The 23,023-nt window shown below is 43.8% G+C and overlaps 1 long non-coding RNA gene across 1 annotated transcript in view; it reads right to left on the reverse strand.

Annotated features, from left to right (window-relative positions):
• Positions 1-1,822: 1,822 nt before the first annotated feature.
• Positions 1,823-23,023, reverse strand: part of LOC138752808 (uncharacterized) — a 31,876-nt gene continuing 10,675 nt past the window's right edge. The window contains exon 3 of the long non-coding RNA XR_011350959.1: positions 1,823-2,019. This is a non-coding gene — a long non-coding RNA (uncharacterized lncRNA). The remainder of the gene's footprint in view (positions 2,020-23,023) is intronic.

The raw sequence follows: 23,023 nt of genomic DNA on the forward strand, positions 1-23,023 counted from the left end.
GCATGAATTGTTAATTTCCTGAACTAGTTATTCAGATGAGTGTATTAATGGTCCAGAGAAATTAATTCCAATCCCTCAATGGAAGCTGAAGATTTAAAGCTGTTAGTTTGACTAGCTCATCAGAGCTAATCAACTTCAAATGTTAAAACCGTTTCCCTCTCTCTGCAAATATCACCAGATCCTGTTTTTACAACAGATATTCAGCAAGATTTTGAATGTTCATTAGTGCTTTCTGAAAAGATCCAACAGCCCATTAAGTCGAAGAACAAACATTGAAGAATGCCGACTTTTCCAGTAATATGACCATCCAGAAGACAAATAAGAAAATAGGACAAGTGGTTCTCAATCAATGCTGTCACTATAAATACATTTTCAATCAGGCAATCCTTCCTTTTCTCTGCCACAGTTCCCACTCAATTAACTCCCACTTTTGTTTGACACAATCAATAGCTGAATGCAAAGAATTTTTTTTCAGCTAATTTTTCCCTTTTCAGGTTTGCTTAACATCAGGTTCCAATTTATAAACAAGAACCTTGTTCATCATTGTCTGGATAACAAAATATAGCAACAAAAATAGTTTGACACTTCTTCTTTCTTTGGCTTGGCTTCGCGGACGAAGATTTATGGAGGGGTAAAGTCCACGTCAGCTGCAGGCTCGTTTGTGGCTGACAAGTCCGATGCGGGACAGGCAGACACGGTTGCAGCGGTTGCAAGGAAAAATTGGTTGGTTGGGGTTAGGTGTTGGGTTTTTCCTCCTTTGTCTTTTGACAGTGAGGTGGGCTCTGCGGTCTTCTTCAAAGGAGGTTGACACTTAGTATATATGTAACTACCATTCTTCCCTTTTTCTCCAACTTTGTCAGCATTTAAAGTTCAATGTTAAGGGAATGTGTTAGATTCTGCCAACAGAGAACCTGATTATATGTCAGAAGATCAAGTGCTGACTGTTCTATGACTATTGATTTCATGTGAACGTTCTGCCTAGAAATTGGATTGCACAATGTCCATTTTTTTCAGATGTGGCATTATCAGACATATGTACCTTTAGATGATCATGTTGACAACAATTTTTGGATGAAATGTGTTCATTGTGAAATTGGATCAAACATTTTCAGGTCAATCTTGTCCAATGCACTTGACCAGGATTGAGTTCCAGGATTCATGGAGGTGTGATGGCAAGCAGACCTCCCAAAAGGCTTTGGGCTCCAATGGCTTCCTGGTTAATCCCTGCCATGAAATGTCATCATTTTACACCCGCGTTTGGACCCTGTCCCTGTAACTACCTAGTTAATTCCTGGGACTGGGTGGCAGTGGAAAAGGGGCTAAAGGAAAGAACATATAATGTAGAGTATTGGCCCTTCAGCCCACTGTATTGTGCCAACCTATTTAAAGCTACTCCACACAATTTAATCTTTCCCTTCCTCACACCCACAACCCCTTATTTTTCTGACTCCCATGTGGCCTATCTGAGTGTCTTTTGAATATCCCTTTTGTAACAGTCTCCACCACCACCCATGTAATGCCTTCCAGGCACCCACCACTCTCTGTGTAAAAACAATGACCACTGACATCTCCCCAAAACTCTCCTCCATTTATTTAAAACAGATGTCCTCTGATATTTGCTAGTGTTTCCCCAGGAGAAAAGATGGTATCTGAATGCCTCATAATCTTATGTACCACTATTATGGCATCTCTCACCCTTCATTGCTTCCTTCGTCAAACTTTTTTTGTGTTTCTGTGGACATGAATCTTGAAAATGCCAGATACACAGTAAAAGTGCCAGCTAACTTGTTGACCCACTGAGTACATCCAATTTTTTCTGCATTTATTTCAGATTTCCAACATCAACAGTATTTTTTTTGGTTTTCATTATTAGTGAAAGTTCAGTTATTGAGCATTATTTCACCGGTGCTGGCTGATCAAGTGTCAGATTGGCTGTTTCTTTGTTATTGCTCCTCTGTGGCTCTTGTGGTTCTCTCAACAAGGCCCCTCCATTGGCCTGGCTCACTTCCTGCTGACTCCCTGTTAATCCCAAGTATTTGTATCATTACTAAAATAAATCAATGAATAAAACATTAATCAAATATCTATACTAATGATTCAAAATAAAACTTTTATAATTTTTCTCCCCAACCCCCATCCCTCCCAAAAGTAAGAAAAAGAAGGGAAAGAAGGAGACACCTATTATTTAATATACAACAATACTAGCATATACAGTTATTCCTTATTATTACAATTTCTGATTAAGAGGAGTGGATAAGGTAGAAGAGACGGATGGAAAATTATTCATAAAATCCATGTATGGCTTGCAAATAATAGAAAAATTTTCAACTCGATTCCTTAAACTCTACATAATTTTTTCCCAACGGTATATGATTTTGCATCTCATTATACCATCTACTTAGTAACAGTTCCTTATCATCTTTCCATGGTATCGCTAAACATTTTTTCACAGTTGTTATTGCAATACTTAAAAACCTTTTGTGATATTTATCCATTTTCAATTTTGTATCTTTTTTTATAGATATCCCCAAGTAAAAATATTCTTGGATCCTTTTGTGTCTTTATCTTCAGAATTTGTCCCAATAATAAACTCAGTTCATTCCAAAACCTTTGCACTTTTTCACTAGACCACACTGAATGCAAAAAAGAAGTCCTTATTTCTTTCATACATCGAAAAGCACTTATTTGAGTATTTGGAATTAAGTCCATTTAACTTGTATGGAGAGAGGGGAGGGCCTCAATAAAATAATTGTAGCAAGAGAGGTAGTGATGAGCAAACTAATGGGATTGAAAGTGGACAAATCCTCTGGTTCTGATGGGATGCATCCCAGGGTACTGAGGGAAATGGCGGGAATTATAGTCGATGCGTTGGTTGTCATTTACCAAAATTCTATGGATTCTGGTCAGGTCCCGGCAGATTGGAAGACAGAAAATGTCATGGCACTTTTTAAAAAGGGATGTAGGTAGAAGACTAGTAACTATTGGCCAGTTATCTTAAAGTCTGTAGTCGGGAAAATGTTTGAAGCTATCATTAAGGATGAAATACGAGACATTTAGAATGAAGGGGTTCCATCAGGCAGACACAGCATGGATTCAGAAATGGCAGGTGTTGTTTAACAAACTTGCTGGAGTTCTTTGAGGATATAATGGGTGTGGTAGACAGAGGGGAACAGGTTGATGTTGTATATTTGGATTACCAGAAGGCATTTGATAAGGTTCCACACAAGAGACTTATCAATGAGAAACAGATGAATGGAGTCAGGGAATTATATTGGCATGGATTGAAGATTGGTTAACTAACAGAAGACAGAGAGTTTGGATAAATGGGTGTTTTGGGACAGTGGTAAGTGGGGTGCTGCATAGATCGGTGCTGGGCCTATAGCTGTTCACCATTTTCATTGGATGAGGGGACAGAGTGTAGTGTATCCAGGTTTGCAGATGATATTAAATTGAATGGAAAAACAAATTGTACACAGGATGTGGAGAGGCTGCAGAAGGATATAGTTAAGTTAGGTGAGTGGGCAAAGGCTTGGAAGATGGAGTACAATGCTACTAATTGGTAGGGAAAAATAGGTGAGCAGACTATTATTTAAATGATGAAAAACTGCAGCATGCTGTAGTGCAGAAGGACTTGGGAGTGCTTTTGCATGAATCGCAAAATGTTAGGTTGTTGGTACAACAGTAATTAAGGAGCCAAATGGAATGTTGGTCTTCAAGAGAAATTGAATTCAAGAGCAGGGAGGTCATGCTGCAACTGTACAAGGTACTGGTGAGGTCGAACCTGGCGTACTGTGTGCAGTTCTAGTCCCCATACTTGAGGAAGGATATACTGGCCTTGGAGGCAGTCCAGAGGGGTTTTACCAGGATGACCCAGGAGATGAGGGGGTTGGCCTATGAAGAGAGATTAAATCGCCTATACTCACTTGAATTCAGAAGAATGAGAGCAGATATTATAGAAACATATAAAAAATTGGAAAGGGATGGATAAGATAGAGGCAGGAAAATTATTTTCACTGGTAGGTGAAACCAGAATGAGGGCACACACAGCCTCAAGATTCAGGGGAGTAGATTTAAGACAGAGATGAGGAAAAACTCTTTTCCCAGAGAGTAGTGAGTCTGTAGAATTCGCTTCCCAGAGAATCAGTTGTGGCTACATCATTAAACACATTTAAGATTCAGTCAGATAGTTTTTTCTTACATTAAAAAAAAGGAATTAAAATATATGGGGAAAAGGCAGGTAGGTGGACTTGAGTCAATTGTCAGATCAGCCAAGATCTTATTGAATGGTGGAGCAGGCTCAATGGGCCGGATGGCCTCCTCCTGCTCCTATTTCTTATGACACTATTGCAGCCATTGGATGAATTCCAATGCAACAGGGACACAAAGTCAAATAAAGTAATAAATACAGGGCTGAAGGTTTTTTATTTAAATGCTTGCAGCATAAGGAATAAAGTGGATGACCTTGCATTACAGCTACAGATGGATAGGTATGATGTTGTGTCCGTCACAGAATTGTGTTCATAGAATAGATGTCATTGGGAGCTGAATGTTCAAAGATACACAGTGTATAGAAAGGTAAGCAGGCAAGCAGAGGGCTGGTTGTTCTGTTGGTAAGGAATAACACTAACAGGGTCACTGGAGCCATGTGGCCGTATCACTATCTGTAATACCACTGTGCTGCCTACTCAGAGACTGTTGGAACTTTTTGTCATCACATGTGAAAGTTGGATCTCCCTTTCCTATTTAGACATAATTTTGCTTGCAAAATCAACGGGCTTTTGCTGAAGCATCTCTTTCTATCTAATTTCCAGACGTTTTGTATAAAACAGGAAGAGCTTAAGATGTAATTGAACCTCCTGCATGCTGATGGTCTTTGTCCCATAGCCACAGATCCATTTTCTTCACTGCAAAAGCCATCACTAAATTTCACCTCATCAAATCTCACAATTGTCCAGAAGATTAATTGGACCAATGCACAACATTTTTGCACTTGACCCAGGTATCTGAAGACTTTCTTGTTTCACATTAATTGGACAATATATCTCTTTCTTTGGCTTGGCTTCGCGGACGAAGATTTATGGAGGGGGTAAAAAGTCCACGTCAGCTGCAGGCTCGTTTGTGGCTGACCAGTCCGATGCGGGACAGGCAGACACGATTGCAGCGGTTGCAAGGGAAAATTGGTTGGTTGGGGTTGGGTGTTGGGTTTTTCCTCCTTTGCCTTTTGTCAGTGAGGTGGGCTCTGCGGTCTTCTTCAAAGGAGGCTGCTGCCCGCCAAACTGTGAGGCGCCAAGATGCACGGTTTGAGGCGTTATCAGCCCACTGGCGGTGGTCAATGTGGCAGGCACCAAGAGATTTCTTTAGGCAGTCCTTGTACCTTTTCTTTGGTGCACCTCTGTCACGGTGGCCAGTGGAGAGCTCGCCATATAATACGATCTTGGGAAGGCGATGGTCCTCCATTCTGGAGACGTGACCCATCCAGCGCAGCTGGATCTTCAGCAGCGTGGACTCGATGCTGTCGACCTCTGCCATCTCGAGTACCTCGACGTACCTCGATATATTGGACAATATATAAATGTAAGGCAAAAGACTGCTTTGGATGTCTCACTTCAGACATCCCAAACTCTCTTTCACATCAGAAAGCTAGCTCAAGAGTGTGATGTAATATGTTTTTATTTGCCTATATGACAGTAGTTCAATGCTGTGCAGAACAAAGGAGTCCAGTTGACGCCATCTCTCACTCTAAATATTCACAGATTTAGTAGCTGCCAGCTCAGAGTGACTGGTGAATAGCATTCGGATTATGTAGTGCAAACATTTATTGAGATATGGAGATACTGCTGAGCATAAAGCCCTACAAAAGGCATATCACGGTCAAAACCCTCCCCACCATCGAGAATATTGACAGGGTACGTTGTTGACGGACTGTAGCAGCAATCATCAAGGATCCACATCACATAGCACAAGCTTTGTTCTCACTGCTACCATTGGAAGAGAGGTATAGGTGCCACAAGACTCACCATCAGGTTTAGGAACAGCTGCTATCTCTCTACCATCAGACTCCTCAATGACAACTTCAATCAAGGACTCATTTGAGGACTCTTACTTTGCACTTTATTGATTTATTTCTCTTTGTATTGCACAGTCACTTGTTTACATTTATTTATTTGTTTAGATTTCAGATTTATTGTCAAGAGTACATACATGACATCACATACATCCCTAAGATTCTTTTCTTGCGGGCCAGGCAGAATTACCACATTGGTAGGGCAAAAAAAAAACCCTGTACACAATAAGTACAAGTAAATAAATAAAGAAATGTAAACAAATAACTATGCAATACAGAGCTGGAAAGAAAAATAAATAATATAAAGTGAAAGAGTCCTTAAATAAGTCCCAGAGTAAGTTTATTGTCGATGAGTCTGATGGTGGAGGGGTAGCAGTTGTTCCTGAACCTGAAGATGTGAGTCTTGTGACACCTCGACCTCTTTCCTAATGGTAGCAGTGAAAAATACAGCATGTGCTGGGTGGTGTGGTTCTTTGATGCTTGCTGCTGCTCTCTGATGGCAGTGTTCCCTATAGAGGCTCTTGATAGTGGGAGGGCTTTGCCTATAATGTCCTGGGCTGTGTCTACTACCTTTTGCAGGGCTTTACGCTTGGTGTCCTCATACCAGACCGTGATGCAGCCAGTCAGTGCAATTTCCACTAAACATCTGTAGAAATTTGCCAGGGTTTCTGATGTCATACCAAACCTCTGAAAACTCCTGAAGAAGTAGAGGCACGGATGTGTTTTCTTCATGATGCCATTAGCAGGTAGGCTCCAGGAATGATCCTCCGAGATGGAACTTAAATTTGTTAACCTTCTCCACCGTTCATCCCCCAATGATCACTGGATCATACACCTTTGATTTTTTTCCTTCCTGAAGCCAACAATCAGCTCCTTGGTTTTGGTGACATTGAATTTGGTTGTAGTTGGTGCACCATTCAGACAAGTTTTCAAATCTCCTCCTGTATGCTGACTCATTGACCTTTTTTATACAAATCACTACTGTGGTATCGTCAGAAAATTTGTAGACGATGTTCCTATCATTTCAAGCCACACAGTCATAGGTGTAAAGCGAGTAGAGAAGGGGGCTAAGAATGCAGCCCTGTTATGCTTTGGTACGGAAGGAAATTGTGGAGAGATGTTCTTCCCACTCCTCACTGATTGTGGTCTGCAGGTGAGGAAATCAAGGATTCAATTGCACAGTGTGTTGTTGAGTCTCAGGTCTTGGAGTTTGCTGATCAGTTTTGAGCAGATGATGGTGTTAAATGCTGAACTGTAGTCGTTAATGAACATCCTAATGAATGCACAGATGTTCCAGGGCTTTGTGTGGAGCCAGTGAGATAGCATCCTCTTTAGACCTGTTGCTACATTAAGCAAATTGAAATGGATCCATGTTGCTCTGATCGGCTTCAACACCAGCCTTTCAAAAACTTCATCACCAATGATGTGAGTGGCACTAGCCAATAGTCATTTAGGTAGATTACCGCAGTCTTCTTGGGCAGCGGTACAGTTGATGCCTGTTTGAAACAAGTGGCTACAATGCTCTGCCAAAGTGAGATGTTGAAAATATCCATGAATATGTTGGTAAGTTGGATTCACTCTCCTGAAGGCAGCTGCACAACATCCTTGGATATTGACTGGAGAAGATAATTGGGGACATGGGGGTGCATAGTGATGGTTCACTCTTGTTCTTGTGGACAAATCAGACATAGAAGGCAGTGAGTTTGTCAGGGAATGAAGCTTTGCTATCTCCTACTGCACCAGATTTGGTTTTATAGCAGGGTATGACATTTAGGCCCTGCCACAGCTGTCAGGCATATCTCGTGGATTCCATTTTCATCCGGAAACTCTACTTTGCCTGGGAGATGGCTTTCTGCAGGTCATACCTGTTCCTTCTATAGCGATCTGGATCTCCAGACTTAAAGGCCTATGATCTGCCTCTCAGCAGGCTCCGGATTTTATTGTTCACCCAGGGCTTCTGGTTGGGGGAAATTCTGAATGATTTGGTGGGGGCACACTCATCCACAGCTGTTTTGATGAAGTCTGTGACAGCCCTGGTGGAATTATTCAGATCCTCATCTGAATCCTTGATCACCGTTCAATCCATTGAACTGAGGAAGTCCTGTCAGGTAAGCCCAATGTCAGGAGTAGGAAAATTATTGGAAGGTGTTCTAAGAGATTGGATATACAAGTATTTGGATAGCCAAAGACTCATTACATATAGTCTACATGGCTTTGTCTATGGCAGGTCATGTTTAACCTATCTTATAGAGCTTTTCGAGGAAGATACCAGGAAAGCTGCGGATGTAGTCTACATGGACTTTAGTAAGGCCTTTGACAAGGTCCTACATGGGAGATTAGTCAGGAACATTTAGGCACTAGGTTTTCATGGTGAAGTAGTGAAATGGATTTGACAATGGCTGGACAGGAGAAGCCAGAGAGTAGTGGTGGATAATTGCTTCTCAAACTGGAGGTCTGTGACTAGTGGTGTGCCTCAGGGATTGGAGTTGGGACCACTGTGGTTTGTCATTTATATCAATGAACTGGATGATAATGTGGTTTTGTGGAGCCACAGTCACGACAAGGTCAATGGCCAAATCTTGAATCTGGCCATTTGGGCGGTTCGGCAGAGTATCAAGTAGAGTAGGGGCACATGGCCATGATTTAACAGCCAGTTCAGACGAGTAGATAACCCCCTCCTAAGCACAAGGCTTAGACACTTGGCGATTCTTATAGCTTGATTTAAATCCATCTCACCTGTCTCTAGCAGCCACTGTCTCACATGGTTTGATTTCATTCCAGACACCAATGAGTCCAGGATCAGTATATCAACAAATTCTTCTGCAGACTCCACTCTCCTTACGCACGCTCTCCCCAGATCAACTCCCCTGGCTGTTGCTTGTGTGTAGCCAGCAACTGTCTGGCATGCACTCCATTCTGCTGGCCCACATATTTCTCTCTCAGAGTCACGACAGCAGATGAATAAGTCTCTTTGTCCCTTCTCCGTATGAAGGCCTCGGTACCTGTCTGGGACAAAAGTAGGAGTAGCTTCTGCTCATCGTCTGGGCACAGAAATCTGTTCTGGTGGTGCAGGAGGCTGCCCTGGGTGTGGAGCTTGAACATGTGCCAAGGCTGCAGCCTCCAGAGGAGGGAGCAGAGGTGGAGGAGCCTCCAGTCGACAAGCTCGTGCTCCTCTGACTGCTCCATTTTCTTCATACCCCGACTCTGTTTTCAGATCGGGCACTGCTTTTGAAGCCGTCTCAAAATGAACTTTGCTAATAAAATTGAACCGCAGTCAATAAATCATGAAACAGGAGTTATGCAGATAACAATGGCTTTTATTAGCAAGAACATGGCAGTGTTAGTCACATACGAGACTAGTCCCAATCAGAGCTGAGATCAGTGGACAGGAGCACTTATATGAAAGCAAGGGGGCTACTTCCCCCTAGTCAGCCTATAGTGCCGGCCCTCCATACCAGTGAGCAACTACGTTCTATATGCAAGCATGCAATACCAAGGATCACCACACCCTCTAGCAATAAAGGCCAACATTCCATTTGCCTTCTTGATAGTCACGTTCTGCTGAAAACCACGCTTTTGCAGTTCATGCACAAGCTCTCCCAAGTCCTTCTGCATGGCAGTATACTGCAATCATTTGCCATTTAAATAATATTCTTATCTCCATTTTTCCCTCCAAAGTGGATAACCTCCCATTTGCCAACATTGCACTTCATCGGCCAGTCCCTTGCCTACCCACTTAACCTCTTTAGATCTCTCTGTAACCTCTCCATGTCCTCTGCATAATTTGCTTTTCCACTCAATTTAGTGTCATCAGCAAGCTTAGATACCCTACGCTCTGTCCCCTCTTCCAGATGGTTAATACACATCCTGAACAGTTTCAGCTCCAGCACCGACCCCTGCGGCACTCTGCGCACCACTGATTGCCAATCAGAGAAACACCCTTGTACACCAACACTCTGTTCTTTAGCGTTGAACCAATCCTTTATCCATCCTAATACACCACCCCCATCTCCATGCATCCTTATCTTCTTTAAGAGTCAATGAACATTTATTTGTCTATCATGTTGATGAAAGGTTATTGAGCACCTTTTGATTATCCCAAGTGTAGGTGGGTGACAGGAGGACCAGTGGGGGAGTTGATGGACATGTGAGTGAAGAATAGGTGAAGGGAAAATCAGTGGCAAAGTGGGAGTGAAGGGGATGATCTGGGAATTGGCATCCACTTGACATACACAGATCAATGGCAAAGTGGGAGTGATGGGGATGATCTGGGAATTGGCATCCACTTGACATACACAGATCAATGGCAAAGTGGGAGTGAAGGGGATGATCTGGGAATTGGCATCCACTTGACATACACAGATCAATGGCAAAGTGGGAGTGAAGGGGATGATCTGGGAATTGGCATCCACTTGACATACACAGATCAATGGCAAAGTGGGAGTGAAGGGGATGATCTGGGAATTGGCATCCACTTGACATACACAGATCAATGGCAAAGTGGGAGTGATGGGGATGATCTGGGAATTGGCATCCACTTGACATACACAGATCAATGGCAAAGTGGGAGTGAAGGGGATGATCTGGGAATTGGCATCCACTTGACATACACAGATCAATGGCAAAGTGGGAGTGAAGGGGATGATCTGGGAATTGGCATCCACTTGACATACACAGATCAATGGCAAAGTGGGAGTGAAGGGGATGATCTGGGAATTGGCATCCACTTGACATACACAGATCAATGGCAAAGTGGGAGTGAAGGGGATGATCTGGGAATTGGCATCCACTTGACATACACAGATCAATGGCAAAGTGGGAGTGAAGGGGATGATCTGGGAATTGGCATCCACTTGACATATACAGATCAATGGCAAAGTGGGAGTGAAGGGGATGATCTGGGAATTGGCATCCACTTGACATACACAGATCAATGGCAAAGTGGGAGTGAAGGGGATGATCTGGAAATTGGCATCCACTTGACATACACAGATCAATGGCAAAGTGGGAGTGATGGGGATGATCTGGGAATTGGCATCCACTTGACATACACAGATCAATGGCAAAGTGGGAGTGATGGGGATGATCTGGGAATTGGCATCCACTTGACATACACAGATCAATGGCAAAGTGGGAGTGAAGGGGATGATCTGGGAATTGGCATCCACTTGACATACACAGATCAATGGCAAAGTGGGAGTGATGGGGATGATCTGGGAATTGGCATCCACTTGACATACACAGATCAATGGCAAAGTGGGAGTGATGGGGATGATCTGGGAATTGGCATCCACTTGACATACACAGATCAATGGCAAAGTGGGAGTGATGGGGATGATCTGGGAATTGGCATCCACTTGACATACACAGATCAATGGCAAAGTGGGAGTGATGGGGATGATCTGGGAATTGGCATCCACTTGACATACACAGATCAATGGCAAAGTGGGAGTGAAGGGGATGATCTGGGAATTGGCATCCACTTGACATACACAGATCAATGGCAAAGTGGGAGTGAAGGGGATGATCTGGGAATTGGCATCCACTTGACATACACAGATCAATGGCAAAGTGGGAGTGAAGGGGATGATCTGGGAATTGGCATCCACTTGACATACACAGATCAATGGCAAAGTGGGAGTGAAGGGGATGATCTGGGAATTGGCATCCACTTGACATACACAGATCAATGGCAAAGTGGGAGTGAAGGGGATGATCTGGGAATTGGCATCCACTTGACATACACAGATCAATGGCAAAGTGGGAGTGAAGGGGATGATCTGGAAATTGGCATCCACTTGACATACACAGATCAATGGCAAAGTGGGAGTGATGGGGATGATCTGGGAATTGGCATCCACTTGACATACACAGATTAATGGCAAAGTGGGAGTGATGGGGATGATCTGGGAATTGGCATCCACTTGACATACACAGATCAATGGCAAAGTGGGAGTGAAGGGGATGATCTGGGAATTGGCATCCACTTGACATACACAGATCAATGGCAAAGTGGGAGTGATGGGGATGATCTGGGAATTGGCATCCACTTGACATACACAGATCAATGGCAAAGTGGGAGTGATGGGGATGATCTGGGAATTGGCATCCACTTGACATACACAGATCAATGGCAAAGTGGGAGTGATGGGGATGATCTGGGAATTGGCATCCACTTGACATACACAGATCAATGGCAAAGTGGGAGTGATGGGGATGATCTGGGAATTGGCATCCACTTGACATACACAGATCAATGGCAAAGTGGGAGTGATGGGGATGATCTGGGAATTGGCATCCACTTGACATACACAGATCAATGGCAAAGTGGGAGTGAAGGGGATGATCTGGGAATTGGCATCCACTTGACATACACAGATCAATGGCAAAGTGGGAGTGATGGGGATGATCTGGGAATTGGCATCCACTTGACATACACAGATCAATGGCAAAGTGGGAGTGAAGGGGATGATCTGGGAATTGGCATCCACTTGACATACACAGATCAATGGCAAAGTGGGAGTGATGGGGATGATCTGGGAATTGGCATCCACTTGACATACACAGATCAATGGCAAAGTGGGAGTGATGGGGATGATCTGGGAATTGGCATCCACTTGACATACACAGATCAATGGCAAAGTGGGAGTGATGGGGATGATCTGGGAATTGGCATCCACTTGACATACACAGATCAATGGCAAAGTGGGAGTGATGGGGATGATCTGGGAATTGGCATCCACTTGACATACACAGATCAATGGCAAAGTGGGAGTGAAGGGGATGATCTGGGAATTGGCATCCACTTGACATACACAGATCAATGGCAAAGTGGGAGTGAAGGGGATGATCTGGGAATTGGCATCCACTTGACATACACAGATCAATGGCAAAGTGGGAGTGATGGGGATGATCTGGGAATTGGCATCCACTTGACATACACAGATCAATGGCAAAGTGGGAGTGATGGGGATGATCTGGGAATTGGCATCCACTTGACATACACAGATCAATGGCAAAGTGGGAGTGAAGGGGATGATCTGGGAATTGGCATCCACTTGACATACACAGATCAATGGCAAAGTGGGAGTGAAGGGGATGATCTGGGAATTGGCATCCACTTGACATACACAGATCAATGGCAAAGTGGGAGTGAAGGGGATGATCTGGGAATTGGCATCCACTTGACATACACAGATCAATGGCAAAGTGGGAGTGAAGGGGATGATCTGGGAATTGGCATCCACTTGACATACACAGATCAATGGCAAAGTGGGAGTGAAGGGGATGATCTGGGAATTGGCATCCACTTGACATACACAGATCAATGGCAAAGTGGGAGTGAAGGGGATGATCTGGGAATTGGCATCCACTTGACATATACAGATCAATGGCAAAGTGGGAGTGAAGGGGATGATCTGGGAATTGGCATCCACTTGACATACACAGATCAATGGCAAAGTGGGAGTGAAGGGGATGATCTGGAAATTGGCATCCACTTGACATACACAGATCAATGGCAAAGTGGGAGTGATGGGGATGATCTGGGAATTGGCATCCACTTGACATACACAGATCAATGGCAAAGTGGGAGTGATGGGGATGATCTGGGAATTGGCATCCACTTGACATACACAGATCAATGGCAAAGTGGGAGTGAAGGGGATGATCTGGGAATTGGCATCCACTTGACATACACAGATCAATGGCAAAGTGGGAGTGATGGGGATGATCTGGGAATTGGCATCCACTTGACATACACAGATCAATGGCAAAGTGGGAGTGATGGGGATGATCTGGGAATTGGCATCCACTTGACATACACAGATCAATGGCAAAGTGGGAGTGATGGGGATGATCTGGGAATTGGCATCCACTTGACATACACAGATCAATGGCAAAGTGGGAGTGATGGGGATGATCTGGGAATTGGCATCCACTTGACATACACAGATCAATGGCAAAGTGGGAGTGAAGGGGATGATCTGGGAATTGGCATCCACTTGACATACACAGATCAATGGCAAAGTGGGAGTGAAGGGGATGATCTGGGAATTGGCATCCACTTGACATACACAGATCAATGGCAAAGTGGGAGTGAAGGGGATGATCTGGGAATTGGCATCCACTTGACATACACAGATCAATGGCAAAGTGGGAGTGAAGGGGATGATCTGGGAATTGGCATCCACTTGACATACACAGATCAATGGCAAAGTGGGAGTGAAGGGGATGATCTGGGAATTGGCATCCACTTGACATACACAGATCAATGGCAAAGTGGGAGTGAAGGGGATGATCTGGAAATTGGCATCCACTTGACATACACAGATCAATGGCAAAGTGGGAGTGATGGGGATGATCTGGGAATTGGCATCCACTTGACATACACAGATTAATGGCAAAGTGGGAGTGATGGGGATGATCTGGGAATTGGCATCCACTTGACATACACAGATCAATGGCAAAGTGGGAGTGAAGGGGATGATCTGGGAATTGGCATCCACTTGACATACACAGATCAATGGCAAAGTGGGAGTGATGGGGATGATCTGGGAATTGGCATCCACTTGACATACACAGATCAATGGCAAAGTGGGAGTGATGGGGATGATCTGGGAATTGGCATCCACTTGACATACACAGATCAATGGCAAAGTGGGAGTGATGGGGATGATCTGGGAATTGGCATCCACTTGACATACACAGATCAATGGCAAAGTGGGAGTGATGGGGATGATCTGGGAATTGGCATCCACTTGACATACAGATCAATGGCAAAGTGGGAGTGATGGGGATGATCTGGGAATTGGCATCCACTTGACATACACAGATCAATGGCAAAGTGGGAGTGAAGGGGATGATCTGGGAATTGGCATCCACTTGACATACACAGATCAATGGCAAAGTGGGAGTGATGGGGATGATCTGGGAATTGGCATCCACTTGACATACACAGATCAATGGCAAAGTGGGAGTGAAGGGGATGATCTGGGAATTGGCATCCACTTGACATACACAGATCAATGGCAAAGTGGGAGTGATGGGGATGATCTGGGAATTGGCATCCACTTGACATACACAGATCAATGGCAAAGTGGGAGTGATGGGGATGATCTGGGAATTGGCATCCACTTGACATACACAGATCAATGGCAAAGTGGGAGTGATGGGGATGATCTGGGAATTGGCATCCACTTGACATACACAGATCAATGGCAAAGTGGGAGTGATGGGGATGATCTGGGAATTGGCATCCACTTGACATACACAGATCAATGGCAAAGTGGGAGTGAAGGGGATGATCTGGGAATTGGCATCCACTTGACATACACAGATCAATGGCAAAGTGGGAGTGATGGGGATGATCTGGGAATTGGCATCCACTTGACATACACAGATCAATGGCAAAGTGGGAGTGAAGGGGATGATCTGGGAATTGGCATCCACTTGACATACACAGATCAATGGCAAAGTGGGAGTGAAGGGGATGATCTGGGAATTGGCATCCACTTGACATACACAGATCAATGGCAAAGTGGGAGTGATGGGGATGATCTGGGAATTGGCATCCACTTGACATACACAGATCAATGGCAAAGTGGGAGTGATGGGGATGATCTGGGAATTGGCATCCACTTGACATACACAGATCAATGGCAAAGTGGGAGTGAAGGGGATGATCTGGGAATTGGCATCCACTTGACATACACAGATCAATGGCAAAGTGGGAGTGAAGGGGATGATCTGGGAATTGGCATCCACTTGACATACACAGATCAATGGCAAAGTGGGAGTGAAGGGGATGATCTGGGAATTGGCATCCACTTGACATACACAGATCAATGGCAAAGTGGGAGTGAAGGGGATGATCTGGGAATTGGCATCCACTTGACATACACAGATCAATGGCAAAGTGGGAGTGATGGGGATGATCTGGGAATTGGCATCCACTTGACATACACAGATCAATGGCAAAGTGGGAGTGATGGGGATGATCTGGGAATTGGCATCCACTTGACATACACAGATCAATGGCAAAGTGGGAGTGAAGGGGATGATCTGGGAATTGGCATCCACTTGACATACACAGATCAATGGCAAAGTGGGAGTGATGGGGATGATCTGGGAATTGGCATCCACTTGACATACACAGATCAATGGCAAAGTGGGAGTGAAGGGGATGATCTGGGAATTGGCATCCACTTGACATACACAGATCAATGGCAAAGTGGGAGTGATGGGGATGATCTGGGAATTGGCATCCACTTGACATACACAGATCAATGGCAAAGTGGGAGTGAAGGGGATGATCTGGGAATTGGCATCCACTTGACATACACAGATCAATGGCAAAGTGGGAGTGAAGGGGATGATCTGGGAATTGGCATCCACTTGACATACACAGATCAATGGCAAAGTGGGAGTGAAGGGGATGATCTGGGAATTGGCATCCACTTGACATACACAGATCAATGGCAAAGTGGGAGTGATGTGGATGATCTGGGAATTGGCATCCACTTGACATACACAGATCAATGGCAAAGTGGGAGTGATGGGGATGATCTGGGAATTGGCATCCACTTGACATACACAGATCAATGGCAAAGTGGGAGTGAAGGGGATGATCTGGGAATTGGCATCCACTTGACATACACAGATCAATGGCAAAGTGGGAGTGATGGGGATGATCTGGGAATTGGCATCCACTTGACATACACAGATCAATGGCAAAGTGGGAGTGAAGGGGATGATCTGGGAATTGGCATCCACTTGACATACACAGATCAATGGCAAAGTGGGAGTGATGGGGATGATCTGGGAATTGGCATCCACTTGACATACACAGATCAATGGCAAAGTGGGAGTGATGGGGATGATCTGGGAATTGGCATCCACTTGACATACACAGATCAATGGCAAAGTGGGAGTGAAGGGGATGATCTGGGAATTGGCATCCACTTGACATACACAGATCAATGGCAAAGTGGGAGTGAAGGGGATGATCTGGGAATTGGCATCCACTTGACATACACAGATCAATGGCAAAGTGGGAGTGATGGGGATGATCTGGGAATTGGCATCCACTTGATAAGCTGGAAATTGCTGCACTTAATCAGCAGATAAAAAGCATCTCAATTCCCTTATGTTTAAGAAAGCAGCACATTTCAAGATGTGTATGAATGTACAGAAGGTTCAAAATCAGTTATTGCATTTGGGCCCCCATTCCCTTGATGATGAGCTTGACTGATTTAAAAGCCATCACACTTCTCCTTCCAGCTGGCAAAGATTGATGTTCAAAACTGACTGGAACAGCCAAGATCAGTAGACAGAATCTATAGCCGGGCACTTGTCAACATAATGCAACAATCAATTGGAAACCAACTGAGATGCACTTGTTTTCAACCAGCTGTCTTGAATAATTATGCATGAAAGCTTTGATTTTTATATCATTTTATTCACAGTGCACATTGATCTAAAATACAATGAACTGGGAAGAGGAACTAAGTCTCCAAATGTCCGCAGATCCCTTCCTCCCACCCCCCTCCAAAAAAAAATCAAAAGCTAATTATTCCTCAGTTCTGCATTTCAACAGCTTCTGCTGTCCTGAGACAGCAGAGGCATCCTAGATATAGAGGCATCCCAGACATAGAGGCATCCTAGATAATAGAGGCATCCTAGATTTAGAAGATCCTAGACATAGGGGCATCCTAGTTATAGAGGCATCCTAGTTATAGAAGCATCCCAGACATTGAGGCATCCTAGATATAGAGGCATTCCAGACAAAGAGGCATCCTAGATATAGAGACATCTCAGACAAAAAGGCATCCTAATTGTTGAGGCACCTTAGATATAGAGGCATCCCAGACATAGGGGCATCCTAGACATAGAGGGATCCTAGATATAGAGGCATCCTAGATATAGAGGCATCCTAGATATAGAGGCATCCTAGATGTAGAGGCATCATAGTTGTAGAATCATCTTAGATATAGAGACATCTTAGACATAGAGGCATCCTAGATATAGAGGCATCCTAGATATAGAGGCATCCTAGACATAGAGGCATCCTAGATATAGAGGCATCCGAGTTGTAGAGGCATCCTAGTTTTAGAGGCATCCTAGATGTAGAGGCATCCTAGATGTAGAGGCATCTTAGATATAGAGACATCCTAGACATAGAGGCATCCTAGATATTAATGCTAGTTAAACAGATTTTTTTAAAATGTTTTTTGATCCTGGAAATTGGATTACAGTGTTCCCTTTTTATGTGCAAGTGTAAACTGGTGGGAAGTACATGGAAGAATCCATCCACAGTGGATGAATGCTGTTTGCACTGAGAATCTTCAACTGCTTTACTTATTTCTGCAGAAAAGGCTATTTGGGGCTTTGTACAGCCAATCAGTCTCATTAAGTCCTCAGCAGTCAAAGCAATGAATTCTCACACACAAATGGTAAGTCTCAGCACTTCAATGTATATCATTGTGGAATTAGCAGAAGTGGACCTTGGCTTTATCTTTAATTTATGATTACCTACCACACGAGGGCTCAGCTGAGGCCATGGACCAGGTTTGCCAGCTGAACAAGTTCATTTGATACTCACCAATCTGCCTCTCAGGTTGTGACAAATGCACTGTAACAGGAAGCCAAGGATCTATTTTTCCACAGTCCCGGAAATACTTTTATTGAATCAGGAATGTTATTTTCCCATTTGATCGCACAGGTGAACTATGTGTCTCTGTTAATTTATTCGATAAAGCAATCTTACACAATTATATAAAATGCTAGATGTTAATATTCCTGTACAAAATTTCCAAGACCATACTAATTTTTCATGAAATGGGCAACTGGTAGGCTACCCATTTTTACTGATGCCCCCCCCCCCTCCTCCTTTTCTTTATTACCAGAGTGACAACATCAAAAGTGCTTTATTGGCTCTAAGTGCTTTGAGATGTCTTGAAAGGAAGATGAAAGGTGCTGCATAAATACAAGCCTTTCTTTTCATTTATTGATGATGGGTATACGAGAGAGCTGAAACAGAATCTAGATCCAAACATTGACCTTCCTGAGGTAATACATGTAGCAGGATTGCTAAAGTACTATATCTGCAGCTTTGTTAACATTCGCATTGTCCCAGCACTAATATACATACAGGATGGTACATAATACATCATCTGTTTCTAACCACACAATGATAGGTAACAGGGGAGACTAAATGTGAGCCTGCATTCATGCATTTAAGTATGCTGCAGTGAAAATAAATCCCTGGTTTATTTATGATGGTTGGCTACTGGTAATGCATTGGTCTGTTGTCCATAATCAAGATTGAACTCTGACTTGTAATTAACAGGAAGCTTTAAAAATAAAATGTCCATTCATTCATTAATTCATGATTGTTTTTGATTAAAATGAGTTTCCCATGACAAGATTACCATCCAGAGTCATTAAAATCAATTAGCAAACTTGGCAATCTTTAGAAAATAAATGATCAGGTTGTCGCGTTCCAATATTCCATCACTAATTAACTTCCTTTGCGAAGTAGCCCAAAGGCCTTTGTAGATTATTGCCAGCACACAATAATCGAGGCATTGAGTCATAGATGGATACAGCACAGAAACAGGTACTTCTTCCCCTGAATCCACGCAGGCTACCAAAGGCTCATCTATTACCTTACATAATGTTTGGGATAAAGACACTTTTTTTCCTTTATTTGCCCTTGGGCTCCACAGTTTTAAATTTGTAAATCAAACAATTCACATGTGATTAAAATGCACATTCCAGATCTTATTCCGAGTAATTTGTATACAATTTGGTTTGACCATGTAGAAATCACAGCACTTTATATTCATAGTTCCTTCATTTTAGGGCACCATATTATACGGGATGTAGAAAATGGCTTGAATATTAAAGCAGAGTTTGGAGGATTTTGCTCGAACTTGAGCAGATAAGATGTTTCTATTCACCTCAAAATTAATTTTGCTACGACCATCAGCAATTACATCATCAATGAAGATGAGTGTGCCAGTACCTGTGGCAGCCATACATGCCCAGGCCACAACACCCCCACCACCATGTATCACAGATGAGGTGGTAGGCTTTGAATCTTGGTCATTCCTTTACACCTCCACACTTTGCTCTTGCCACCACTCTGATGCAGGTTAATCTTGGTCTTATCTGTCCACAGGAGCTTCTTTCAGAATTCTGCAGACTCTTAAATACATCTTGGCAAATCTGGCCAACCTGTTTCTGTGGCTAACTAGATAACCTTTACTGTCATTGCACAAGTACAGTGAAATTGAGTGCACATCTTGATGGTGCTAACAGACATCAAACGAATAAAATATAAAAACGGCACAATAAAACAAGACAATATTCAATGTTTGGTGGTGTTCAGTTCACATAAGGCTCTGGGGTAAAAACCGTTTTTAGGTTTGTTTGCCAGTGATTTAATGACCTAAAACGGCTACTGAAGGGCAGCAGGTCAAGCAGATGATGACCAGGGTGATAAGAGTCTTTCAGGATTTTGGCTGCTCTATTGAGGCAGTGAGATCTGTATAACTCCTCCAAAGAGGGCAGTGCGCAGCCGATAATCTTCTAGGCCGTACTGATGACTCTCCGAAGGTTGCTCTTGTCTCCCTCTGAGCTGCTGGCAAACCATGTCAGAATGCAGTAGGCCAGCACCATCTCGATGGAGCAGCAATAGAAGGACGCCAGCAGTTTCTCCTGCAGTTTGATTTTCCTGAGAATCTTTATGGCATGGAGTCATTGTTGTGCCTTTTTTAACAACTGCAATGGTATGTGTAGTCCAGGAGAGATCTTCAACAAAGTACGTACCCAGAAACCTGAAAACAGTGACCCTTTCCACACAACCCCCATTGATATATAATGGATCTGGAACTATATTGTTCCTCCTGGTCTATTATAAGTTCTTTTGTCTTCGAGGAGTTCAAGAAAAGATTGTTCTCTGAACATGACACTGTCAATCTTTGGACTTCATCCCTATAGGCTGCTCGTTATCTCTTGAAACAAGTCCACCCACAGTTATGTCTTCTTCAAACGATGTTGGTAGAATACATAGGGGCATAATCATGGGTATAAAGAGAGTAGAGAATGGGACTCGATAAACACCCTTGTGGGGAGCCAATACTGAGTAAAAGGGTAGAGGAGAGGTGAGTGCCAATTTTAACAGTCTGGGAGTGGTTCATTATAGTCCTTAATCCAGAGGCAAATAGATTGAGAAAATCGTAATTCAGTAAGTTTTTTAACCAGTCTGCCCAGGATGACAACGTTAAAGGCAGAGCTGAAATCTATAAAAAGCATTGTCACATAGCTCCCCTGGTGTTCAAGGTGGGTTAGTGCAGAGTGAAAAACAATGACATCCACTGAGGACCTGTTTGCCCTGTAGGCAAACTGATATGGATCAAAGGTGGGTGGGAGGCTTTTGTGTTGCAAGACCAGCCTCTTGAAGCACTTCATGATGATCGGTGTAAGTGCTTCTGGAAAGTAGTCATTGAGGTCACTGATGGTATTCTTCTTCTACGGCAGTGGGATGATAGTGTCAGATTTCAGGCAAGGTGGGATATGGATTTAGACAGGGACATGTTGAAGATCTTTGTAAAGACCTCAAAGAGCTGGTATGCACATTCCTTCAGTACTCTTCCTGTTACGCCATCAGGGCTAGAGACTTTCCTTGGATTCACCGCACTGAGCACCCGTCTCACATTATACTCCTCTGCAGTGTGGACATGACTTTTAGACACTGATGAGGGAGTTGTGTTCATTCCGATGCCTTCAACTCAAATCGAGCAAATAAACGATTAAGATCCTTGGCCAGCGTGGTATCACCGCTGACAATCATACCATTGTTGGATTTGTAATTGGTGAAAAGTTGGATGGCCTGCCACACTCCCTGTGGATCATTTTTGATAAAGTCTTCCTCAATCCTCCTTTTACATGCTGCTCTACCATCCATGATGCCTCCCTTCAGGTAGGCTCCAGTGGCACTGTATAGTGCTCTATTACCAGACCTGAAGGCGGTGTTATGATTCTTGAGAAGAATTTTGACCTCCTTTGTCCTCCAGGGATTTTGGTTGGAATACACCCGAATACGTTTGTCAATGGTGACATTGTCAACACAGTTCTGTACATAACAGAGTACTGTTGATATGTACACCTCCAAATCCTGATCTTAAAAAATGTCCATTTAGTCCTTTCAAAGCAAACTTTTTGCTCAGGGGTGTCAAACTCAAATTCACGGAGGGCCAAAATTAAAAACTTGGACTAAGTCGAGGGCCGAACTAAATATTTATTGAAAATTTTCAACAACATCTGCATGTTTTCTCTTCTTTCAACATATGTAATGTTAAACTTTAGGATATAACTTTAGGAGGATAATGTTACAGGTCAGGAGTAGGTAGCTCAAGTTCACCCTTTGCTTGACCTGAGGGAAACATATTTGGTCCCTGTGGAGATGTAGTCAGCATTCACAGGCTGTGTCCATTTTGGCCTGCATCAGGGCTCAGCATTTCCTGCTCACTCCTCAGGCTCTAGGCCTCTATTCAGCCTCGACCCACCATCCCTCTACCTGACCAGTCCTTTACCCAACCTCTACTCACCCCTCACTCCACTCGCTCTGCCTCTACCCACCCCATCCTATACACGCCCCTCTACTGCCTCTCCCCTCAACCTGTTCCTCCCTCTACCCATCTCTCACCCTCTAATCACCCCTCCCCTACTTGTCCTGCCCCTCCCCTTTTACCTCTTCCCTATCCACCCCTCCTTCTACTCATCCCTCCCTCTAACTGCCCCTCGCACCACCATAACTTCCCCTGCCCATTACTCCTCACCTACACCCTCTGCCCACCCCTGCTTACCCACCCACTCAGGCCCAGCACGCTGCCGATCAGCCTTTGCGGACAGCCACCATCTCTCTCTTCACGTACAGAGCTGAACCAGCCGTCC

Source organism: Narcine bancroftii, chromosome 2 (genome assembly GCF_036971445.1).
Source record: "Narcine bancroftii isolate sNarBan1 chromosome 2, sNarBan1.hap1, whole genome shotgun sequence".
NCBI classification, from domain to species: domain Eukaryota; kingdom Metazoa; phylum Chordata; class Chondrichthyes; order Torpediniformes; family Narcinidae; genus Narcine; species Narcine bancroftii.